We start from the raw sequence: 21829 nt of genomic DNA on the forward strand, positions 1-21829 counted from the left end.
CCTGTATGTTTTTCCACCAGCACTGCGCTAGCTCCGTGCTGACTGCAATATAGCAATTGCATCCCAACAGCATTATGACGAGATCGTGTCAGATCAGAGTCATGCAGTAGTCATATCAGATATACTACACTCTTCTTATGTGATTATCTGTGATGCACTGTAGACGAGGCACAGGGTTATATTAAGAAAAACGCCTAAGGACTTTTAGAGGAAATATAGGGAGCTGAAGAAAACCAATGTTTCAAATAAAAAGGAAGGGCCTCTTCCACTTCAACAAGGTAGAGGAAAAAAAGAAACTCTGCTAGTGATATTGCAAGCCACTAAAAATTGAGTGATTCAGACTTACAAGCAACCAGTGATTACCTGTCATACGTCGGTCTTGATTGAAGCAGTATTTCGGTTCTTCCCTCTTCAGGCTGCAGTCCTGTGGCCATCACCAGCTTGGTGGAGCCTGGAAATGCTGTAACCAGGCAGTGTGAGGGAAATGAGGCAGATGTGCAGCTATGTTTGGGTACCATAAGAGCTGCTGTGTTGGAACCAAAGAGTACCAAGCACTTTTGGGCTCCCTCTGTAATCTGCTCAGCCAAGGATGTTGCTGTATGTCGGGTTACAAATCCTTCCTCTTGGGTTGCATGGGGAGCATGGTTTAGCTCAATGGGGAGAAGAGGAAAAGAAAATAATAGAACCAGGTAGAAACACCCCAGTCTGTTTGGCCAGACCAGGAGCCTGAAGGTCAAAATGTTTGGACACATTTCAAGCCAATTTCCCTGAAACAAGGAAAGAACTGGTTTATGGCTTAAGATAGTAGGCTGTTTTGCCCAGATTCTAATGTTTAACACAAAATGGGAGAGAAGGAAAAAAAAACAAAAAAACCCCCAAAAAAACCCCAAAGCCTTATTTGACCAACCCTTAATTCTTTTCCAATGGACTTACAATGTTTAGGTGAAAAGAGGTATCCCCCGGCTAGCCTTCCATAGCCTAAGCATGAAAATAAATACAATTTTCCTATAGTGGTTCAATCCAGCACATCCTTAAACAGCTAATTTCTCTGTTTTGCTTGTTAATAAATATAAAAAATAAAACAAAGACACAATAAAATTTGCACACAAGGGTATATAACAAGAGGGAAGAGCAAACAATGTTGATTTGACAATATGGAGTAATTGGAGAATAAGATGTTTCCATAATTTTCTTATTTGCAGTCATATGGAGAAACCTTTCAAACACAGAAAATACCCATCTTAGATTTTGTTCCAGAGCTTGTCATTATAGAACAGTTTCCCAAATACCAAGTAAAAACAAGCTAAAAAGAGTTACTTCATGGTATCCATTCAAGAACTTTGTTTAACACAATGAGAGTAGGCTGCCATCCCCTTATATAAAAATATTACCTAAGCCAAGGAAAAAGAGTGTCGGTAGACACAGTAGTTAATACACCATCTATTGTTTTGATACTCACTGAGTATCCCATAGAAATTAAGTACAATTCTGTAAAGCCATCACAATTTCTTTTTCCATTCAGCCGCACTAGTGCTAACTGGCATGTTAGGGCAGGAGTTGATTATGCGGCTTAGGAGGTGAATTGGTTTGTATCCAGACATAAAATGAGTTGTCTTGCAGAATGATATAAGGGAATTTAACTTTGCAGAGTCAAATTTCAGTAAAATAAATAGACCCAGGGGGTCAAATGTATTAAAGGTACTGTGTCACTGTAACAAAACTATATTGCTAAACATGTTTTGGGGTAGGGTTAGAGGTTTCAAATGCATAAATCTTAGCTTGTTTATTCCTGTGGCAACATGAACCACACCAAATCTTTTAAACCCTTTATTAAAGGCAGAAAAAATAAGTGGAGAAAAGAAATATTTGGAATGCAGAAAAGCAAGGCTTTCATTTTTAAAAACTCCCATTTCCATTTGCTGTTAAGAATCTATATGAGGAAAACACCATTGTTTAACAGGCTTGAAGAGGTAGTAAGAAAGAAAATTTATTGTTGCTTTTATTTTAGAAAAGAGTTATTCAGTTCACAGAGACGGGCTGGAACTGCTACTGGAGCTGTTGTCAGAGCCCAGTCCTTCCCTGGAGAGGCAGGCAGTACGAACAAGGGACAAAGACAGCACAAGAGCTGCAGGGTAAGGGAACTCGGCCTCTCACTCTGGTGTTGGCTCTGAATAGCAAGTTCATTGCTAGAAAAACTCCAGCACAGCATACTGTCTGTTGGTCACACAGAAACATGGAAATTGCAGCAGCGCCCTGCTGTCTCTAACACAGCTTTTTGGAAGGGGTCTATTAACAGCGTCGCGGCAGCTCTCCAAAGGACTTCGCTTTAACAGCTCAAGCAGATTCTTCTTAAACAGAAAACAAAGGGAAACACAGGTGAAAAAGGAAAGAACAAGGGAGGGAAGGAAAAGCACAAACCAGGGGGCTATGACAGTCTCATTCCAGGTGTTTCTCAGGATTTAACCAGTGCAAATGGAGGTGTGAAGCCACCTGGATTCCTCCTTCTGGCCCAATCCTGTCTGTACACCTTTCATGTTGATAGTAAATGCCCAGTGCAAAGGAGCCGTGGTGGACTGACCGCAGGGGATGGGGCAAATGACTGCAACAATGCCTGTTCTCCCGCTGTCTACCTATCTTCTTGCAGTTTGAGTGAAATTAAGCCTTCTTGCAGCCGACGCACAAGGTTAGGGGCACCAGAGAGGCAGAAGAGGCCATCCACTCATGATTTTGCACATCAGCAAGGCTTACTCTACAGTATATCAATTTTGTCCCACTAAATCTACTCTCACACTTCTTTACTGGACATGATTTCAGCATAGTCCTTGGGGCTTATCACTGGGTCTTTTTTTCTTCAAAAAAATGTCATTTTGTCTTTAATTTTTACTGACCTTTGCAAATTATTTTATGTAACAGGCTGAGCTGTACACTGGTCACCTTGAACTATTTAGAGCATAGGCCTTGGTACAGCACGATCTAATTTTTCTTATTTGCAAGGACAGTACTTATCTTCTCTAAGGAATGAAAGTCTGTGCAGTGGTCATTAAAGATATTGGAATGCTTTTTATGAGATTAAATGTATGAACCCCGTTGTCCTATCTAAACAATATGAAATTGTATAATTCAGGACTTTTTACTTGACACACATTCTCAAGGGGAACTAGTATAAAAGAACTTAGACATGTCTGATGTGTCTGACACTGTAGGGGAAAATGTGCTGCAGTTAAAAATTCTGGTGTCTTCTGTGGCAAAGCCTACATATTGCAAGTTTGGTGCAAGGACTTAAAGTCTGATAGAAGATAGAATTTGTGTCAGGGACATGTTTTTATCCTAATGTAATAAGTGTGTGAAAAGTCATGGTGCATGTTTAATAAAGATTACTTTGATTTTAACAGCAAACTTTCATAAAAGGTCTCATGTGCTATGGATAGGCATCTGCTACCCTGAGCTGTAAGAGATCTAAGCACCCAAACAGAAAGCAGGGGTCTGCCTTCCTCTGGTCCCAGCAGCCCTGTTGTTCGAATCAGGAGTACAGAGGATGGAATTGGTCAAATGCACTGTGAAGAAAATCTCAAACAGCTATACTGGATCCCAGAGCTGTGCTAGATGAGGAAGGGGGTTGGGAGGAGGGATTGGGGAGTTAGGATGGTCCAGCCAAGTAGATTGGGAGCAAAGAATGTCATACTGGGAGTGATCAAAGAGCTAATCAGATTGGAAGATCAGGAGCTGGGATCCACTGTGACTTGCTGGAGACTGGGTCTGGGATGAAGCGGGGAAGGCAAAGGACAAGGATAGGGAGAGGCCAGAGGAGAGGCAGCAGGTTAGCTTACATCTACCTGATTACATGTCACTCCAGACAAGAAGCAAATCCTCGGTTCATGTTTCTCACCAGTGCCCATCAGCAATCCTCTTCTGGGAGTGCTCTACTCAGAGGATGACAATCCGTGACTGGTAGTGGCACTCCATTAGCTCAAGTAGCAGAAATCTGTGCTAATTCTGCAGTTCCCAGTCTGCTGAGGAAAATGAGGTATCGTGATGAAATTCATCTCTTTCCAGCTTGTTTTTATTTCTAGATCTTTTTTTCTGTTTAAGAAAATAAATAAAGAATTTGTTAAAGAACATTACCAAGAATGTTAAGTCAAGCAATTGAAATAGGAAATAGCAGAATCAAGTAAATTATGTTTATTCTGTTTAATTAATTTTTCCTAATGTGATATTAGGAGCTTATCTCCCCCTGTTATCCCTGTGTGGCCCGATAAGTAATTAGCCCAAACTCATTTAGAGCAGAGAATATGCTAATACAACATAAATATGTCTTGCAGTATGTCTTTTTTCATATGTCTTCGCTACACAGGCTTATTTTGTGCTCTCTGTGAGTTAGCACAGTGGAAAACAAGAATGCAACTATGCAGTCATCCTGATTTATCTGTTTTGTACATTGTGCTTGCTGCCCTTGCATTTAATCTCGGCTGTTTCTAGGCTGTGTGCTCTGGTCACAGACTGTCTTTCCATCCCTGCGTGGTATCTAGAATATTTTGAAAGTGACTTATAGAACAATAATGCCAAGGTAATTTCCCCAAATATCTACAAAATATAAAGGACCCTTTGCTTGCTCAGGGGAGTAGCCTAACACTGCCTAAGAGGAAAATGAAAAGTTAATCATATTGTTCAAAGGAAAATAGGGGCCCATGTTTGTATCTTGGCTCACATTCCCTCTCTCTTTGAAACAAGCCTTAATGTTCCAACTTATGTGAGCTATGGCTGAACCTGCCAGATCAGCCCAGAGAGACAAGGTCTCATATCAAAAGTCATTCTTTTCACAGAGATTAAATTAATCCAATATTAATCCAAGAAAATTACGGAAATTATTGACGAGTCTTAGCTGTTCCTAAGTCTTGCAGCTGCTCCACCCAACCGATAGCCTGCACAAGAGCAGAGCTGCAGCAGGAATCCAAAGGAGAAATCATTTATTAGCAGATAATAACAAAAAGCGTACATCACCCTGTTGTTCTCTGCCACGGGGGCTCTCGGTGCAGAGCCAGCTGTCATGGCTGAAGGACCAGGGCATGGGAGCTGGCAGGGCAGGGCAGGCAGGGCAGGACAGGGCAGGGCAGGGCAGGACAGGGCAGGGCAGGCAAGCATGCCACTTGTTTAATTTTGTCTCCAGTCAGTGCTGGGAGCTTATCTCCACCTTTTATCACTGCCCGGTCTGTTAGGGAATTAACCCAACCTCATTTACAGCAGAGAATATTCTAATACGGTGTAAGTATGTCTTCCAGTCTATAATTGAATACTCTAATTATATAACAAAATTGAATGTCATAACATAGATACTGCTTCGTCACAGCTGTATTCTGGGACCCATGGCCTTCATCTTGATGCTTCCACTGCATAAATGCAGGATACTTTACAGCATGATCTCACCCGAGGAACTGTTATATGATTACGTACAATGGGTACAGTGCATGCTTTTATTACTGGTGAGGCAAGTGTGAGCTATGGTCTATATGCCCTTGCTGCTGTCAGCCTTGTAGGCAGCCAGTGATCCAGGCAGTGACATTTCAGTCAAGGTTTTGATTCCAGAAAACACGCCTGTTCTTCAGTGCACCCTCATTCAGAAAAGTGTGTAAACGCACACCAAACTTATTTTCAGTAGGTGCTTAAAAAGAAGGCACACATTTAAGAGCACCTCCTGAATAAGGCTCTTTACTTCAACTGCTATATACATATAAATACATATGGGCTCTAGTGGGCAGACTCCCAAATTCAAAAAAATATATATTTAGTTGTTTAACTTGGAGAACAAGACCAACCTCATTTTGGAAATGAGGTTAAACCTCTGTGAAAATAGTGAATAAATTCTCATTATGAATACATGTAAGAAACACTGATGCTCCTTTATGGAGGCAGATATCTAAAATAACAGCAGTCTGTACTCAAAACACAGACACATACTGCTGTTCAGGACATAGGAATATATATAGCACAAGAAGGTGGAAAAATTTCACCAGATACCATTGAGGAATCTGGGCTATGTGTGGGTCTGATTTTATGAAGAAAGTAGAAGAAAGCTGAGAACAGACTGCAGAGTTTTACTTTTTAAAAAAGCATAGAAATAGTGGTTTTGTGTTAAAACTTGGCTAAGAAAATGGCTGGGAATTGTAGCAGAGACGATATATCCTGAACATATTCAATATAACAGGAGTCTGTGTGCCCTTTTACATCAACGGCATCACCTCAAAAGTTATGCTCAGATCTAAGCTCAGACTTAACCAGCTGAAGCTGAAACAACTTGATAGATCACTCAAATGAAAAAGGACTACTTATTTTATAGATATTAGTAACCTTACAGATCAACACCAGATTGCACACCCAAATATTTATGGTTAAACAGCAGAACTGTCTCTAATGCAACACAGTTTGATTAAAGATCTCTCATTCAGTCTAGGTAACAAAAAATAAACCATCACTGCTTATGACACCAGTAGGGTCCAGATACCTTTGAAGATACATGAAAGGCCAAACCCCTTTAATCAGGGATCATGTAATTTTCACTGTGGCATGACTACCTGAGTCCCACACCTGACAACTCTTCTTGGCATGGACTTTCTCCCCAGTCTGTCATGACTGCAGCAATCACATGGCAATGCCTTGGCAACAGGCCCCCAGCTTTTTGAAGCATTTGGCAGAGTGCTTTAGCCTGGACATCAGCTACTCTCTGCATCTCTTGAGCAAGAGCTTTATTTTCCTCCCCTTCAGTAAGGTTCACAACTACTACCTCCAGTGGCAGCTGATAAAACAAGCTAGCTAATACAAGTTTTGCTTCACAGAGAAAGATAAGCAGTTATGGGGAATATATTTGATTCTCTAGTAACCCTTAATAGCAAGGCTGGGACATGCAGTAGAAGCTAGCGTCTTCCATTCCTCTCTGTCATCTGTTGGTGTTTCTAGTGGACATTGTTGAGATTGATCACTGTCATTCGTGTTAGGTGGGTCTTCTTAAGATCTCTAATGTGTGTCCTCTTCTTCATGCATGCTGATCTCCACTGGATTGCTTTGGGGGGATTCTTGAGGGCTGCCATTCAGAGAAGGCACACCAAATACATCCTGTGCTCCCTCCTGACTCTGGTGACAGATGAGCTGGTGGGCTGTTCAACTCTATGCTTCAGACTTTCTCACAGGCACTTTTTTTTCCCCAGGGCATCTAGTTTTCTAGCACCTTTGATGTCTCTACTTTCCAGGGTCTATTTTAGCATTGTAATTATATGTAAATAAGAACTTTAAAAAATCTCATTTTCATTCTGGGACTGAATATCTTGGTTTTCCATATACTGAAATAAGTATGAATGGTGGAAAACTCTCCTATCCTTGCTGTTAGTTCCTTCCTAATTACTCACAAGTGGGACATGGACAGGACAGACAAGATGTTCTATTTTGCCAGAATTTGTGTTTTCTAACACGACTTTGATGCTTGGTATTAAGCTTTCAGGGATGTTTGCTTTGATAGCTGATTTTGAATCCTGTTTGGCTTACTTTTTTTGCTAGGTTATGTATCTTCACAGCTTTTTTCAGGTCTATGGCTTAGTAACTAGCTACTAGCACAATTTATGCTTCCAAGATTTGTGTAATCCACCCCATAGTGTGCTGCTACTTGTGCTGCCTACACAGTAGCTATGTATGATAATGCAAAACAGCAACAGAAAGCAAGCGTACCCTGGTTTTACACCAGTGTTCAAAGTGAACAAATCTATTACTTAGATGGACTCCCAGATGCAGCCATCTATTCCTCTCTGCAAGGCCATGATGATGGAGGACAAGTTGAGTGCTGTAGTTCCACAAGGCCACTGTCAAGTAATCTTAAAAAAGTCAATGAAACTGGTGATGAGCAAAGCCTGTCACTGCATGTTTTCTTTCAGGATGCTCTTTTCTGTGAATACCCAGTTTTCTGGGCCTGAGTCCAGAGTCCATTCTCCTCCAATTCTGCATCCAACATCTTTGTCATCTTGTGCAGCATTCCACTGAAAATGGCCTCCTCTATAGTGCAGGGCAGAGAGACACTTTCCCAGCCTCATTTTTAAATATTTTAACAACTCCATGTTCCCCCTCATCAAAAGCTGTTTTTTCCCCAGATTTTATTCAACAACTTTTAAAATTTTACTTCTGCAGTGACATTGTAGGCTCTTAGCATTTCTGCTATGATCAAATCATCTTTCATTGCATTGTTGCTGCTATCTACTGGACTACAACTTGCTTTTCTGATATCACTACTGAGCCAGTGGCAATCTCCTGTTGTTTGAAGTCACGTCATCTCTAGTCACAGAATCTCATGTCAAGGTAGGGATGAGATTTTGCCTCTGACCTCTTTAAAATGCTTTACCTATCTATTTTATCTCTGTTGTATGTATTTCCCTATCTTTGCTTCTGATCAGCCCATTTCCTGTTTAAACTAGCCACACAGGATTTTTGTAACTTGGTAAACAAGATCTGTGGTTTCCTACCATGCAGGAGCTTCAGTTTCAAGTGTTAGGTCTTTAATATATCTCTGTTCATCTTTCCTTGAACATTATTTTTCACCAATTTGTCTGCTTTCGTGTTCCTTTTTATAATTCCACACTTTTCATCGGTCTTAGCATTATTTTTATGTCTGAGTTTTTATTTTCTTTATGATGCATCCTTTTTGAGCTTACCCAATTTGTTGATCTGCCCGTATTGAAGCTGCTGCAGATATATCACATTGTTTCATGAGGCAGCAAGCCAATTTTAATGGCTCACTCCCACTGCAAGGGCCCTGCCCAACCTTACTCCTTCCAATGTTAACCACATGTTCCCACCTCCTCCTCATGCTGTGGTACTCATCTGTCTCATAGTGAAATAGTTCAGCTAACTAAATTAGCAGAAAGCAAACCAGTTTAAAAAAACTAATCAGCTTCTGCCAGGTCAGTGAGCTGAAACAACTCACAGACAAACTGCTGCCCCTTGGACAAGGGCCAGTACTAGCTCTCAAGAGAGAGACTAGGAACACCAGGACAGGACCTGGAGAGAGATGGGATCACCTTACATGGATGGCAGCAGCTAAGTTTTGCAGATACTCAGTCATACTGGGAAATGTCATGCTGAGCATTCTCCCTTTGTGACACCATTTCTCCACCTCACCTACCCTTTGTCTCCAACAGTAATTTAAATCACAGACTCACTTAATGATCCAAGCTGGAAGGGGACTCAGGAGATCCTTAGTCCATCCACCTCACTCAGTGCACCGTCAATGCTTGAGCTCAGACCAGGCTGCTCAGGGTTTTATTCAGTCATGTCTGGAAAACCTCCAAGGATGGAGACTGCCAAACCTCTCTGGGCAACCTGTGCCAGTGATTAATTATCCTCACAGTAAATTTTTTTTTCCTTATAAATCTGTGCGTGGTCAAAGTCAGAATATCATGCAGCACTGTTTCATTTTCAGCTTTGTATCACTGATTTCTAAGTCATTTTTCCTTTGAAGTCCATCCTTCCCAGACTTTTCTGTTTGGCATTATAAAGACCATCACTGATACCTCCAGTTATATAGCGGATCTGACCCCAGGTGGTGTTCATGTCAGTATCTAGTTCTCAGAGTCTTTTTGCTATCTGGCAAGATCCACATTTTTAAGCCAGCAAAGTGCTTAGAAGTATGTCAGACAACAAGCACAGATCAGTCTCTCTCCCATCATTTTGGTAGATCTTTCACACACTCTTACGTTTTAACACAAGGCCTAGGTCAGCCATATGACCCCAGCTCTGCTTTACTAAACAAAAAAGGTTGCTAAGCTATGAGTGACAGCATATAAACTTAAGCCAAGCAAGATATATAAAAAAAGCAGAAACAAGGACAGAAGTGAAGTAGTTGAGTCAGTAGCAGTCACTCAAGAACCAAAGGAAAAAATATTAACTGAAAAAGCTCTAAAACCCTGAGGAAAAAAATCAAAGTCGAAGATAACAACTCAGCAAAACTGAGGATCAGCCTGTTGTAAGTAGCAATGGAGACTGGCAGTTCCCTGTGTGATTACCATCTGCCTGCCCAGCAGAAATCCAGTGGGTACCTGCATCAGAGGTAGTGAGGACATTAGTGCTTAGGCTAATAGCATGTTAGTCCCAACCATTTATTGTGTGTACAATCCAACAAACAACATAATCGTTGCATACTCATAAATTGTGTTTGTGATCCTGCTTTTGAGTCTCTATGCACAGAAAAAGACATCCAAATAAAAGTGACCAAAAATGATGAGAGAGTTATACTATACCACCGCTCTATCCATTTCTTGAGTGTTATAGTCACCTTTGGTATTAAAGTGGTCCATGAAAAGAAATAGGGTGAGTTTTGGTTTATCTTTAATTCCTACTTTGAAGGCCATTTTGGAAATGCATGCTTGTGCTCTTCTCCACATTTCTCTGTCATAGCACAGGATTGTGCAATATCCTTTTTGGCATATGGGGTGCAATGCATTGCTCAGATCACCTGTTTTGCTGGCACACTTCCTTCTTCTCCATCCTAATTGCCAGATGACAGTCTACTATCCTGGGGTGAGTCAATCTGCAGTCTGGCTGGCTCACCCATCATTCCCCCCGTCATCTGCACATGGATGTGTGTCAAGGCAGGATATGGGTGGAGATGGAAGCACAGCCCAATTACAGAATCAAGAATGCAAGAGGGAATGCATGAAATTAATATTGGTAGAGTGCAAACACTGACTTTCTTCCTAAAACCTTAAACTCTACCCACCTCTTAGGACAGCTTCCAGCAGAGCCGAAGAATTGGGCTGGTGTTGCAATCTAGGGAAATGGTATTCACAGACATGCAGTAGATTCAGGCAATTCATTGTATCATCCATTAGCCAAAGAAGTTAGCCACCAAAGCTGGAAAAAAAGAAAAAAAAACCCAACAGACAAACTAGGAACAAATGTAAAAAAGTTATTTTTTGAAGTTGAAATGAACTATCAGTTTATTTCAGATAGACAAGTTTTTCTCAGATAAACAAGATTATTAAAAAAAATAAACACTGGTGGGAATGTCAAGGTTTGGGAGAAGTTGCTGAGGGATGAGAAGAAGTGTCAGTTTGGCTTACGAAGCCCCATGCTGTCCTGTAGCGAGGTCAACAGTAATCCTACAGACTCATCAAAGAGACAGTTGTCTTGAGTTTGGGGAATGAAGGAAGGGTGAGTCTAGTGTCCAACATTTTTGCTGTCTGAGCAGCTGGTAATTGGAGCAGTAGCCCTCAGTGATGGGCCAACACCTCGTGATCTGCCCAGCAACAGGACACTGGTAGCTTGCCAGCACTTGGTGATTTAGTCCAACAGTAGCTCAACCGTAGAAATTTCTTTTTCCATTGGTGGATCAGTACAGATGTGTGGTCTCACTAGGCTCAACACAGTCAATAAAAATTTTTTGGCACATCCACAGTTGTGGATGGTGATGTACTAGAGCATTTGAGGCATACAAACATGAAGTGCTGCTATCGCCTCAAACTAGCAGAGTTAATTTTAACATACACTGAAGTTTCCTGAAAGCCAAAGGAAGTTGAATTCCAATTGTAAATTGGGTGTATGCGTAAATGTCTGCCAAACTGTGGCCTGTATACATGACCTGATACCTGCTGTTATATGTTTTCTAGTTTAAAATGTTAAAAGAAATCCTTCAGATCTGAAACTACCCAAACTCTCTTGTAACACGAACGGGACCTTTTTCTTCTCAGATGTAAAGAAAAATATTTGAAAGAAAATGCATGTTATGTATAAGTGACTACATACAGCTTTTCAGAATTCAAAAAAGATTACTTTTCCTTGCTCATCATTAACCTTAATTAACCTCATTAATTCCCATCATTAATCATTGACGTAAATGAGCAGCAGTCTAGAGGAGAGCTAGACCCAAATCACTGCCACAGCTGAGGGAATGGCAGGTGCAGCTCACCTTCTTCTCCAACCTGAGAGCTGCCTGGACACTGAGCAGCTAACACTGTCCTACTGACCATGAAGCCCACAGGCAGCCCATACAACCTGCTCTTTCTCCTGCTGAACTGGCGGGAGCTTGAGAAAGAACTGGGCTACCAGGAGCATGTTGTAGACACAAGGCATGAACCCAAGGAAACCATGCTCCAAGGGTTCCAAATACTCCGCTATGAACAGATCTGTTAATTACCAGTGCTGTCACCTGATGGGAGCATATCAAATCAATATTTAAGAAACAGAAATAATTCAATCACTTACAAGCTAGTGTATCTTACTGGCAACATATGTAGAGTTTTAGAACACATTTTGAAGGAAGTAATAATTAATAACTGGATAAATGGAAAAAGGGATTAAAATGCATTGATGACTTGAAAAGAATAAATCATGCTAGAAATCATTTTCTTGAATAAAAATGGACACAAACACGCTTTCATGCTGCTGGAAAAAAAATAGCATTGGGTATAAATCAAGCTTCAGCTAAAGCGTTTAGTGGTTCTTGTATAAATATACCACATTGGACATGCTGTGCATGCAATACACACTATGGTGATATGCAACATCGTTTAGGAATGCATAACATAGATAATCGGCAAAAAATAGAGCAGTGAGTAAGGCTGACCATGATCCCTCTTCCTGCTTACACCCTCAAGTCTTTAGAACTTAGAACACATTGTTCAAGTATGATAAATTTTACAGTTACATTTCACAGCTAAATTGAGATTAGAGTGTTAGATATATACAAAGTAACATGTGATGGGACTCCATAAGCCTGTGAGAAATATGAGGCCATCTTAGCTGGGGATTCTAGACCTGAGAAGTTAGGATATGATCCCAGGAAATGAGTGAAGGATATGAAAGAGAAGAGCAGAATGTTCCTACTAAAGGAACTGGAAAGGGAATTCAAACATGATAAAAGTGCGATGATGTAGGCCTGAGCGGATCCTCGGCATCAAGAACATCACATCCAGCTCAAATGGTCTAGTACATCACCACCACAGCCCTAGTTATTAACATGTCAGTTGTACACCGCTGTCTCCTATGTAAGGGGGAGGGGGTGTTACATCCTTTGGTAAGAACAGAATGACTTGTAGCCTGTGCAGCACACCCCAAGTTCAGAGAGATGGAGTAAAAAGTGAAAACAAAGTCCTTTCAGTCCTAATAGATCACCAGTGTAGGAAGACACATTTATCCATTTTTCTGGACAGCTGTCCCCAGACTTCCTCCTCCTACACCCTTTCTGAAACCTTCAAAATGCCAGGAAATGAGATGTAGATTTGGTGCATTGTATTCCCTCTTCTGAACAATGCTAGCCGATCTACTTACTGGCTTTTTTGTAGGTGATAATCTAATGGCTGCCACTGGTATTTTTTGGTATTATGCAGTTGGGTTTTTCCACAATGTTTCTGTCAACTCATACCCTTCTCTTGAGAAAAAGTGTGCTAGATTTAGGTTAAACCGTAGTGGATACAAATGAATGGTTGTCCCCAGCATGGTTCTGTGGGTTCAGTAGCTGAATCAAGACGTGTTTTCTTCAGAAAAGTATATCACTGCAGTAAGAGCACTCCACTGATCTCTTTAGGAAGAATTAATTGGAGAGGAAATAGATACCGAAAGAGCCTGAGCAAAATGGGTGAAAATAGAAACCAGAGGAGGTGGCTGAGGAGGGGAAGTAGATAAAAAAGAGGAAGAAACAATGAGCTAACCAAGGGGAGAGAGTATACTTTTCATTATTTTATACAACATCATTGCCAAAAAACGTCAATACCAGTTGTTTGCCTGTGCGCAGACTCGTGGCTGGATCTGTGGCAATGCCGTAGCTCCTTCCTTCCCTCCGATGGCAAGGGAGCCGCTGCCCACAGCCAGATTCCATGCACTCGCCTGGAGAGGAGCAGCTTTGCGAGGCCCTTGTTAAAGTCCTAGAGCAGTTTAAGCAGCTTAAACTGCTTTATAAGCTTAAAGTGTCTAAGTCTACAAAGCTGCTTAAAGCTATTTAAGCTGCTTAAGACACTTTAGGCTGATGGCGTGTGCCATCGCTGTATGCACATCCTGGCCTACAAACCAAACAGTCCACCTTCAGGTTTACGGGTCCCAGCAATGAAACTGGCTCACCAGGGCTGCCCAAGCAAACTCACCTGAGCTGAGATTTGTTCACTTGGGTCTAATTGTCTCTCTGCATTTCGGGATTATGGCTGTCCTTGACACCTGACAGGATTGTCCCGGGATCTTTGAACTTCTGCAGTTTTTTACTGTTGTTCAACAAGGGTAGGGTGTCTAATGGTAGACCTGAAGCTAGCTGGATTCATTAGGTCAATATTCATCCATTTCCACAGCAAAATTCACAAGTTCCAGTGTTTGTTTATAAGAGAGAAGGTTCCCATGCAGTATGAAATCATTATTCTGGTGTCTAAAAGTCATGTATATTTTTAAAAGAACAAAAGGACCAGCAGACATTCACTGAAGTATGGCCTAATCAATAAATGCCAAACCCCAATATTTCTGAATTTCTGGAAAGTCCTATTTGGTCCAGACTCTGATCTTATCTTTGAGGCTTATGATCATCTTTTACTAGACAAAAATAACAATGGTGGGTCATACTTGTACATATTTGGGTCAACACCATGGTGCACTGTGATGAGCACAGATTTCTCTAGAAAATATTTTTGAGACAGTTTTTTTTTATATTAAGGACTGACTAGAGTTTTTCAGAAGTTTTACACAGGTTTGAATTTCTAACAAAGCACGTTTTCTGAAAAATTTAGTTTTGCTCAGTTTTCCTTTGGGAGTATGATTTTTAAAAGATTCATTTTGAGCTAACAAAAAATATCATATTGCAGAATGCTACTTTATTTGCACTATAATTCTGTTTGGCATTTTTGTGTGTATACTAGGGTCCCTGGAGGACTGTGGCTCCTCTAATGTTCACAGTGCTCCCTTACCTGAGATATATATGTGGCACACCATGACTGCAACATTTTGGTTTTCAAATATTGAAATGTTCAGTTGTAATTAAAGTCCTCAGAACTTTCGAACTTTTCCAAATCACATTTTTTTCTCATTCCCATCTCCCGTTCCCAATTTCCTAAATTAGAAGGAATCCTAAAATTCTGAATAAAAACAGTTACTAAAATTCAGAATTTCCCACAGATTGAGAAGTCTTGACTTGTTAGTTTTACTGAGGTCTGTATCTGTGCTGTTGTTTTGCAGACCCACTGGCATAAAAACAAGATTTTGTCCTTTTCTATTGGCAAAGATGATTTGATCTGTGTTTATTTTGGATATGTTTGTTTAATGCCTCATTTGAGCACTATCATACATGATTAGGTCATTACTGTCCTGGGAAAAGAAATAGTTTAATAATTAACTTGTGCTTGCAAAGCTCTTCAACAACTCAGAAAAAATACTGTAGATTGCACATGAATCATAGAAATGTAGACTTGGATGCGATCTCAAGGGGTTATGTAGTCTGTTACTCCTCAATATTTTTGATCAAAGCTGTACGTAACCTTCCTGAGATAAAATAAAACAAACCAAAAAAACCTACAACACAAAGTCAAAGAAGGGTTTTTTTTTTTAACAAGACCAGGGAACAACCTGTGCAGTCTTCCATAATGGCTAATGAATATGCCCAGGACCACACGTGGAATTTTCAAATGTCTTCTTAGTGAAAACTTGTTATGGATTATCTTGTAATAACTTGTGCGTTCTGTCATGGTGCCAGGGATCTCAGCCACCTACTACAAAACATTCATCTGGTCCATCTCCTAACTTTGAAGAAAGACAACAATTGTCTTGATAATTGTAGGTGGCAGTCCCTCCCATTTGTATCTAAAAACATTAATGACACGGATTATGCAACCTTCTTGGTTAATATATTCTAGTGATAATCTTTTCTTCTCGTTACAATGTGTTACTGTAATATCTATTATAGTATAGCTAAAAAGTTTTCCTTCACATTCTGCCCCTATCTTCAGTGGGCATGAAAAAACATATCACTACCCTCTTTATAATAACCTTTTATGTACTTGAAGACTGTTGAACCCCATATAGCCTTATATTTTCTAGATTAAAACAAAAGCAAAACTTGCAATCTTGCTTTATGGATCCGATTTTTCAAACTTGTCCTTGCTGATCTTCTCTGGATTGTTTCCAGCTTATCTACATCTTTCTTAAATTATGGTGCTTCAGAGTAAAATCCAGTATTTTAGCTGAGGGCTCACCAGTGCCAAGAGCAGCACGCTAATTTTCTCTTGTCTTACACACTGTTTCAATCAGACAGTACAAGAGACTAGAATTACATTTGTCTCTTTTCCTCAACAGCATCACACTGTTGACTCATTCATGGCCCTCATTAATCACTAGATCTTTATCTGCAGTGGCATTCTGTGGTTGTGCTTTTGATTTCCTCCTCCCAAATGTCGCCCTCTGCGATTGTCTGTTCAGATTTTTATGTTGGATTTCAGAATCTTTCAGAACCTATCAAGATATTTTTGAATTCTGATTCTGTCCTTCAGCACGTTTTGCAAATCTTTACATGGTGTCACTTACCACACTTACAAGTATATAATTATTTCTAGTTCTTCATCTAAGTCTTTATTGAAACGTTGAACAGAAGCCTATCCATTAGGAGCTGTACAAGACTCCTCTTCAACATCCTCCTAGTGCAACTACCAACGATCCTGTGTTAGGTTTACATTTGACAGTGGACTGAATTAGGAGTGATTTCAAATGGGACAACTTTCCCCAGTTCATTTATCAGCATACAGAACAGTGTCAAAAACCTTACTTAGGTCAAGATATGTCTTGGGTCAATATATGGTCATTTCTACTGCTTTTCCTTATCTATTGGACCAGTTGCCTTGTTCAAGGAGGAAACTAGATTAGTTTGACAAATTCACATTGGCTGTTTCTTATCGCCTTATTATTCTCATGGCTTGTATGCATTTACTTCTCAATAATTTGTCCCGCTATCTTTCTCGGTATTGAAGTTAGGCAAAGTACTCTGTAATTCCCTACATTCATGTCCCATTTTTAAAAGCAGAAATGGTTATAACCCTGAAAACCAGGGCTGCAGCCAACGTCATTCTTAATGCTCAAATCTGAGCCTGCTGTGAATGCCACATTTAAGAAACCTTATTAAACTTAACTTTTCCTTTCCTTTCCTTTCCTCTTTTCTTTTCTCTTTTCTTTTCTTTTCCCATGTGCCATGATGGCAAGAATTAAGGAAGAGCAAGTCTTTAAACCGACTGGGTATTTTGTTTAAAATAATTTGCAAAATGTATATGGTAATGTCAGATCTCTGTTCATTACCAAAAATGGAAGTGTGATCCCGACTGTATTTCCGTCTTAGGCTACATAGTTGCTGCAGGTCTGGGTAATTAGCCACTGTTCCAGGAACTCTCAGAGATAAGTTGAGAGCCCAGTTATGTATTAAGTGAATTTCAGCAAGCTCTAGAGACTTGCATACATCTAATTTAGTCAAACATTCTTTTACTTGTTTTTTCCCTATTCTGACATATGACCTGCCCCTTGTTAAAAAAATAGTGTTGTTAAGTACCTATCGTTAATGTTTATGTGCACATGAAGAATGTAGCAAAATAAATAATAAAACATTTCACTGTGTTCTGCGTATCTGTTATTTGTGCCTCTGCCTTTCTCTTTCTCTAACTTATTGGTATTTATAGAACCTCCTTTTCTTCTGTTTTCTGCTCCAGGAAAGTTGTAACTCATTTTGTGACTTAGTCTTCCTAGTTTTATCCCTAGATGTTTATGCTACTGCTTTATTACTCATCTTACTTATATGCCCTTGCTTTCACTCTTTGTAGGATTTCCTTTTTGATATTCAGGTCACTGGAGAATTCCTGATGCAGCTATACTGGTCTCTTACTACTTATCTGTCTTCCACATCAGCATGGTTTGCTGGTGAACCTACAGCACTTTCATTTACTCACAGGTTTATTTTTCTTATAATTTCTTCACATGGGACAATTCCTAGCAGCACCCTGAATCGCTGTGCTATATAGTGATCATTTTTTAAACTAGCTTCATTTAAAAACAAAACAAAACTGGTATGTTTCATCTGACATTTTCACATGAGAAAAATAACAGGTTTAAAATAGATAATATGGGGCTCTCAGCAACTTGATTATATCCCATTTTAAAGAACTACTTTGCCAATGAAAGAAAAGCATGCCAGGATTTCAGCGCAATGATTTATGATCCTGTCACAGTGACAGATGTTCTTCGTGTATCTCTGACATCGTAATCTGGAATCAATGTGCTTTTTTTCATGTTTGCTGGTAGAAAGAAATGCACTATATAAATACATTGTTATTTGTCTTCAAGGCCTTGTCCTTCATTAGCTTGGAAAACTGGTCTGTTTTTGAGATGAGTTCTGTAGTAAAACCACTTTAGTAGTGACACTGTACCATAAAACCAGCACTGCAGACCCAGTTGGGCCCCCTTACTGGACACTTACCAGGCTGATATGCTCAAATCCAGCGAGGATCTGGCACGCTGCTGTGCTCCTTTGAATCTTGGCAGACTTCAGCCATCATCTTCATCTTTGGCTTCTCGGCTCATCCTGAGGGCTCAGATTCCTGATCTTAAGCATCCCTTGTCTGCATTCAGGATGTATTACCCATACCTCTTGGCTGCTGAGACGCAGAATTTAAGCCTAGTGGGAGAGAGAATCACTGAAGCATGAACAGAGAAAGGCATTGACTCATGAAGGAAGGGAGGCATCACACTGTACCAGTAAGGAGCTTCTTTATGCCACTCACCACCTCACTCACTGCAGTTCAAGAATCCTCCATCTCTAGCTCTTTCTTAGGTATCGTTCTTGGCACCCATGTTTCTGCTTAAGGGACTGCTGAGAGAAGCTGAATGACCAAGGCGTTAGTTCAGTAAAGAGGTGGATTGACACAGACACATGAATATCTACATACATCCTTCTTGAAGTTGTGCTGATGCAGTAGAATTACACTAAAGGCTTCTACCAGTACAGCTCTACCCACCAGAGATTGCACTTCTTTACAGCACGGCCACGTTGGTGACAGCTTGTGGGATAAACATAGCTAAGGTTCAGAGGTTCCCCAAAACACATCTCATCTTGGTGTAACAGGGAGCTTCCCACCAAAACTTATGCTCCTATTGATTTCTTATTATGAAGGCATTGCCCTGCAGTCTGGATCTCTGCTGCAGTTGTGTTTACTGGTTAGTCTTGTTCAGCTCTGAGTTCTCAGAAAAAGGTGCAGAGAACCATCATACCACAAAAGGAAGAAGCTATAGGAAAACCACTCTTGCCAGGTACAACTTTATAACCTATCTTCACTAGGAAAAAAAAGTGTGATTAGCTATAGATTCACCCATAAAAATGTAGTGAAATATTGCAAAGAACAGTGAACCCTCCAGACTGACTCTATTTTTTATGAACATTTTGATAGACTAGGCTTAACATTTTGATAAACTAGGCTAGGGTAAGATTCAAGTAGAGAGAACAGTTCTGCTCTGAGGGAGTAAAAGTTGTTAATGCATCTTCCTTCTCTCTAGTTTCTATGAATGAGCTAGAAAATAGGTGTAAACATCAATAGGCAATCCAAATTCTGAATTTAAAAGCTGACTTCCTGATTGTTATCAACAGAGGATGACATTTCTACATTCTAGGGTTTCCTGAATACTGCATCACAGATTAAACTAAACCAAGCCCGCCCTGCTTATTTCTACCTCATGTCTAATAGTAAGATCCCTGATAAGTAAAAGGAGATCTACTGTAGAAGATGCCTGAAGTCTTCATGAAGATGGAGTTTCATTAACAAAAGGCACTGCTACATGGATAGGGGTCCAACAGAAACAAACTCAACTATGTGTGCTCAGGGATGCTGGGACTGAGGCCAGTCTGGGAGCTTACAAAGGCACAAGAGTGGCTCTCCACCACTGCTGATAGGCCCTGACCCTCATCTAAAACAGTCATATGGCTTCCAGACCACAGCTGGTGCACAGGACGCAGGTGCAGAGCAAGGGCAGAGAAGTCTGGTTCTAGCCATAACTGCCCATGTGGCCCTGGTTTAAGATACTCAACCACAAGCTAAACTTAGCAAAACTAGAACTTGAAAGAAAATTACTTTTATGAAAGCTACAAAAGGGCTTATTTTCAAGATGGTAGAGCTTACCAGTGTCAGTTCTGCAGAGTTTCAGACGTCTGCAAAGTTGAAGGCTCAGACTCTATTCTTTAGGGTTTAGGAAATCAACAGAAGTTAACCTTTAGGCATGCAAATACTTCACTATTGTGGTGCAAATACAGAAATCAGGTTTCACAGAGGGTTACGATTTCCTCCCTTCCTCGAGGAGAGGCTGCAGTTCTTTCAATTTATTTGGTCTTTAAAAAAAAAAAATGCAAGTGACATTGTTCAACGATTTATACTTGCAAAATCAATATATCTGTCAGCTACTACACAAACTTATCTGGGTTTGAAATATTTACAACATAGCAGAAAAGCAAAGTATGGGTGGAGCTCTTTGTGTTATCACAAAGCAGTCCTGCTCAGAGAAGGTTCTTTTTAGTTTTCTCCATTTTGCAGAAAGCCAGAAACAATAAACAGTAATCATATTCTTTCTTTTTAAACATATACCTTTAAGTAGAACCCTTAAGGAAAAAATAATAATACAGCATCTGATAAAAAATTTCAATCATGGTTATGAACATATTCACGTACATTTAAGTCCCAATCATTCTGTCTACCTTAGTAATTTGGTTCATAGCAATAGGGTAGCTTTGAAGCAAATCCCCAGGCTGTTCCAACTTGTCACATGTTAGTTGGTTTCTCAAAGCGGTGCTGGTGTACACAAAAGTAGATTCCTGTTGGATGAAACCAAACCAGGAGCTCTGCTCCACAGCACTCCATGCTTAGTGGAGTAATGGGTCCTAAATCCTTGTGTGGACTTTCCACTACAAGGACCTCCAGCACATAGCTAAAATACACGCATTCACAGAAGGCTCTCAGACCCTGAAGAATGGCGTCAAAGCCAGAAGGAGGTTGCAGGGCCAAGTACTGCATATATCTTTCTATTTGCTGTCAATTGCCAGTCCTCAACCGCTTTTGTGGTGTCTGCTTTATCCTCCTTCATCCAGACTTCAGATCTGAAACCTTTTCCTTCTCATTTTTCCTGTCTTCTATTGTTGAACCCCTTGATGAACCTGTCTTTTGTATTATCTCCTCTCCACATTTCTACTCTCCTCTACCACACTGGAAGCTCCCTCTTCCACCTGCCAAAAAATTCAGATAACTGTAGCCTTAAGCCGTGAAGATATGACATCTCCCATGAACCTGTGCCGTCAGAGAAAGAGGAGTTTCTCAAGGGGCAAGATAGCCTGGTGGCAATCTCAGAAGGTTGAGAAACTCTCACCAGCTGTCACCTACAAAAGAAGTCGTGAACAAGAGTGCCTTAAAAAGTCAAATATGAAGGTAGTCTTCTTGCAGGCCAGTAACTATAACCAACAGTCAGTCCTGTGCCCAGCACAGGGAGCCTGAGAAAGTCTTTGGGAGAGAGCATGCAACTGAGTCAACATCTGCCTTGGATTTCCACATCATGAATCTCAGTGTCCCCATGTAGGAGAGTCTGGAGGAACGTGAGCCTTTGGACATCACTTGTCACCCTGGCCCCAAGTCCTACAGCAGCCTCCTGGGATGGCACATCCAGGGACACTTCTTCAGTCTCCTCCCCTACAGAGCAGATGCCAGCCACCTTCTCTGCCATCAGCCCTAGTTCTGACCCCAGGAGGTGTGTACCTCTTTTCTACAATGTCTCTGAAATAGAGGGATGGGGATGGGGGAGCTGTAAAATTTCTGGTGGGATTACA

General features: G+C 40.6%; 1 long non-coding RNA gene across 3 annotated transcripts; it reads right to left on the minus strand.

The window, feature by feature from the left end:
* Positions 1–1973: 1973 nt before the first annotated feature.
* LOC141924103 (uncharacterized) lies at positions 1974–20341 on the minus strand. 3 transcript variants are annotated; one of them, XR_012623454.1, is made up of 7 exons: positions 20142–20341; positions 18753–18851; positions 18449–18646; positions 10748–10881; positions 10484–10597; positions 3834–4080; positions 1974–2348 (listed from the first exon to the last, which is right to left on the minus strand). It is a non-coding gene; the product is annotated as an uncharacterized LOC141924103 (long non-coding RNA). The 3 variants fall into 3 exon arrangements; XR_012623455.1 differs by lacking the exon at positions 10484–10597 and having other exon boundaries at positions 1974–2345; XR_012623453.1 differs by lacking the exon at positions 10484–10597.
* Positions 20342–21829: the final 1488 nt, after the last annotated feature.

Source organism: Strix aluco, chromosome 5 (assembly GCF_031877795.1).
Source record: "Strix aluco isolate bStrAlu1 chromosome 5, bStrAlu1.hap1, whole genome shotgun sequence".
Lineage (NCBI taxonomy): Eukaryota > Metazoa > Chordata > Aves > Strigiformes > Strigidae > Strix > Strix aluco.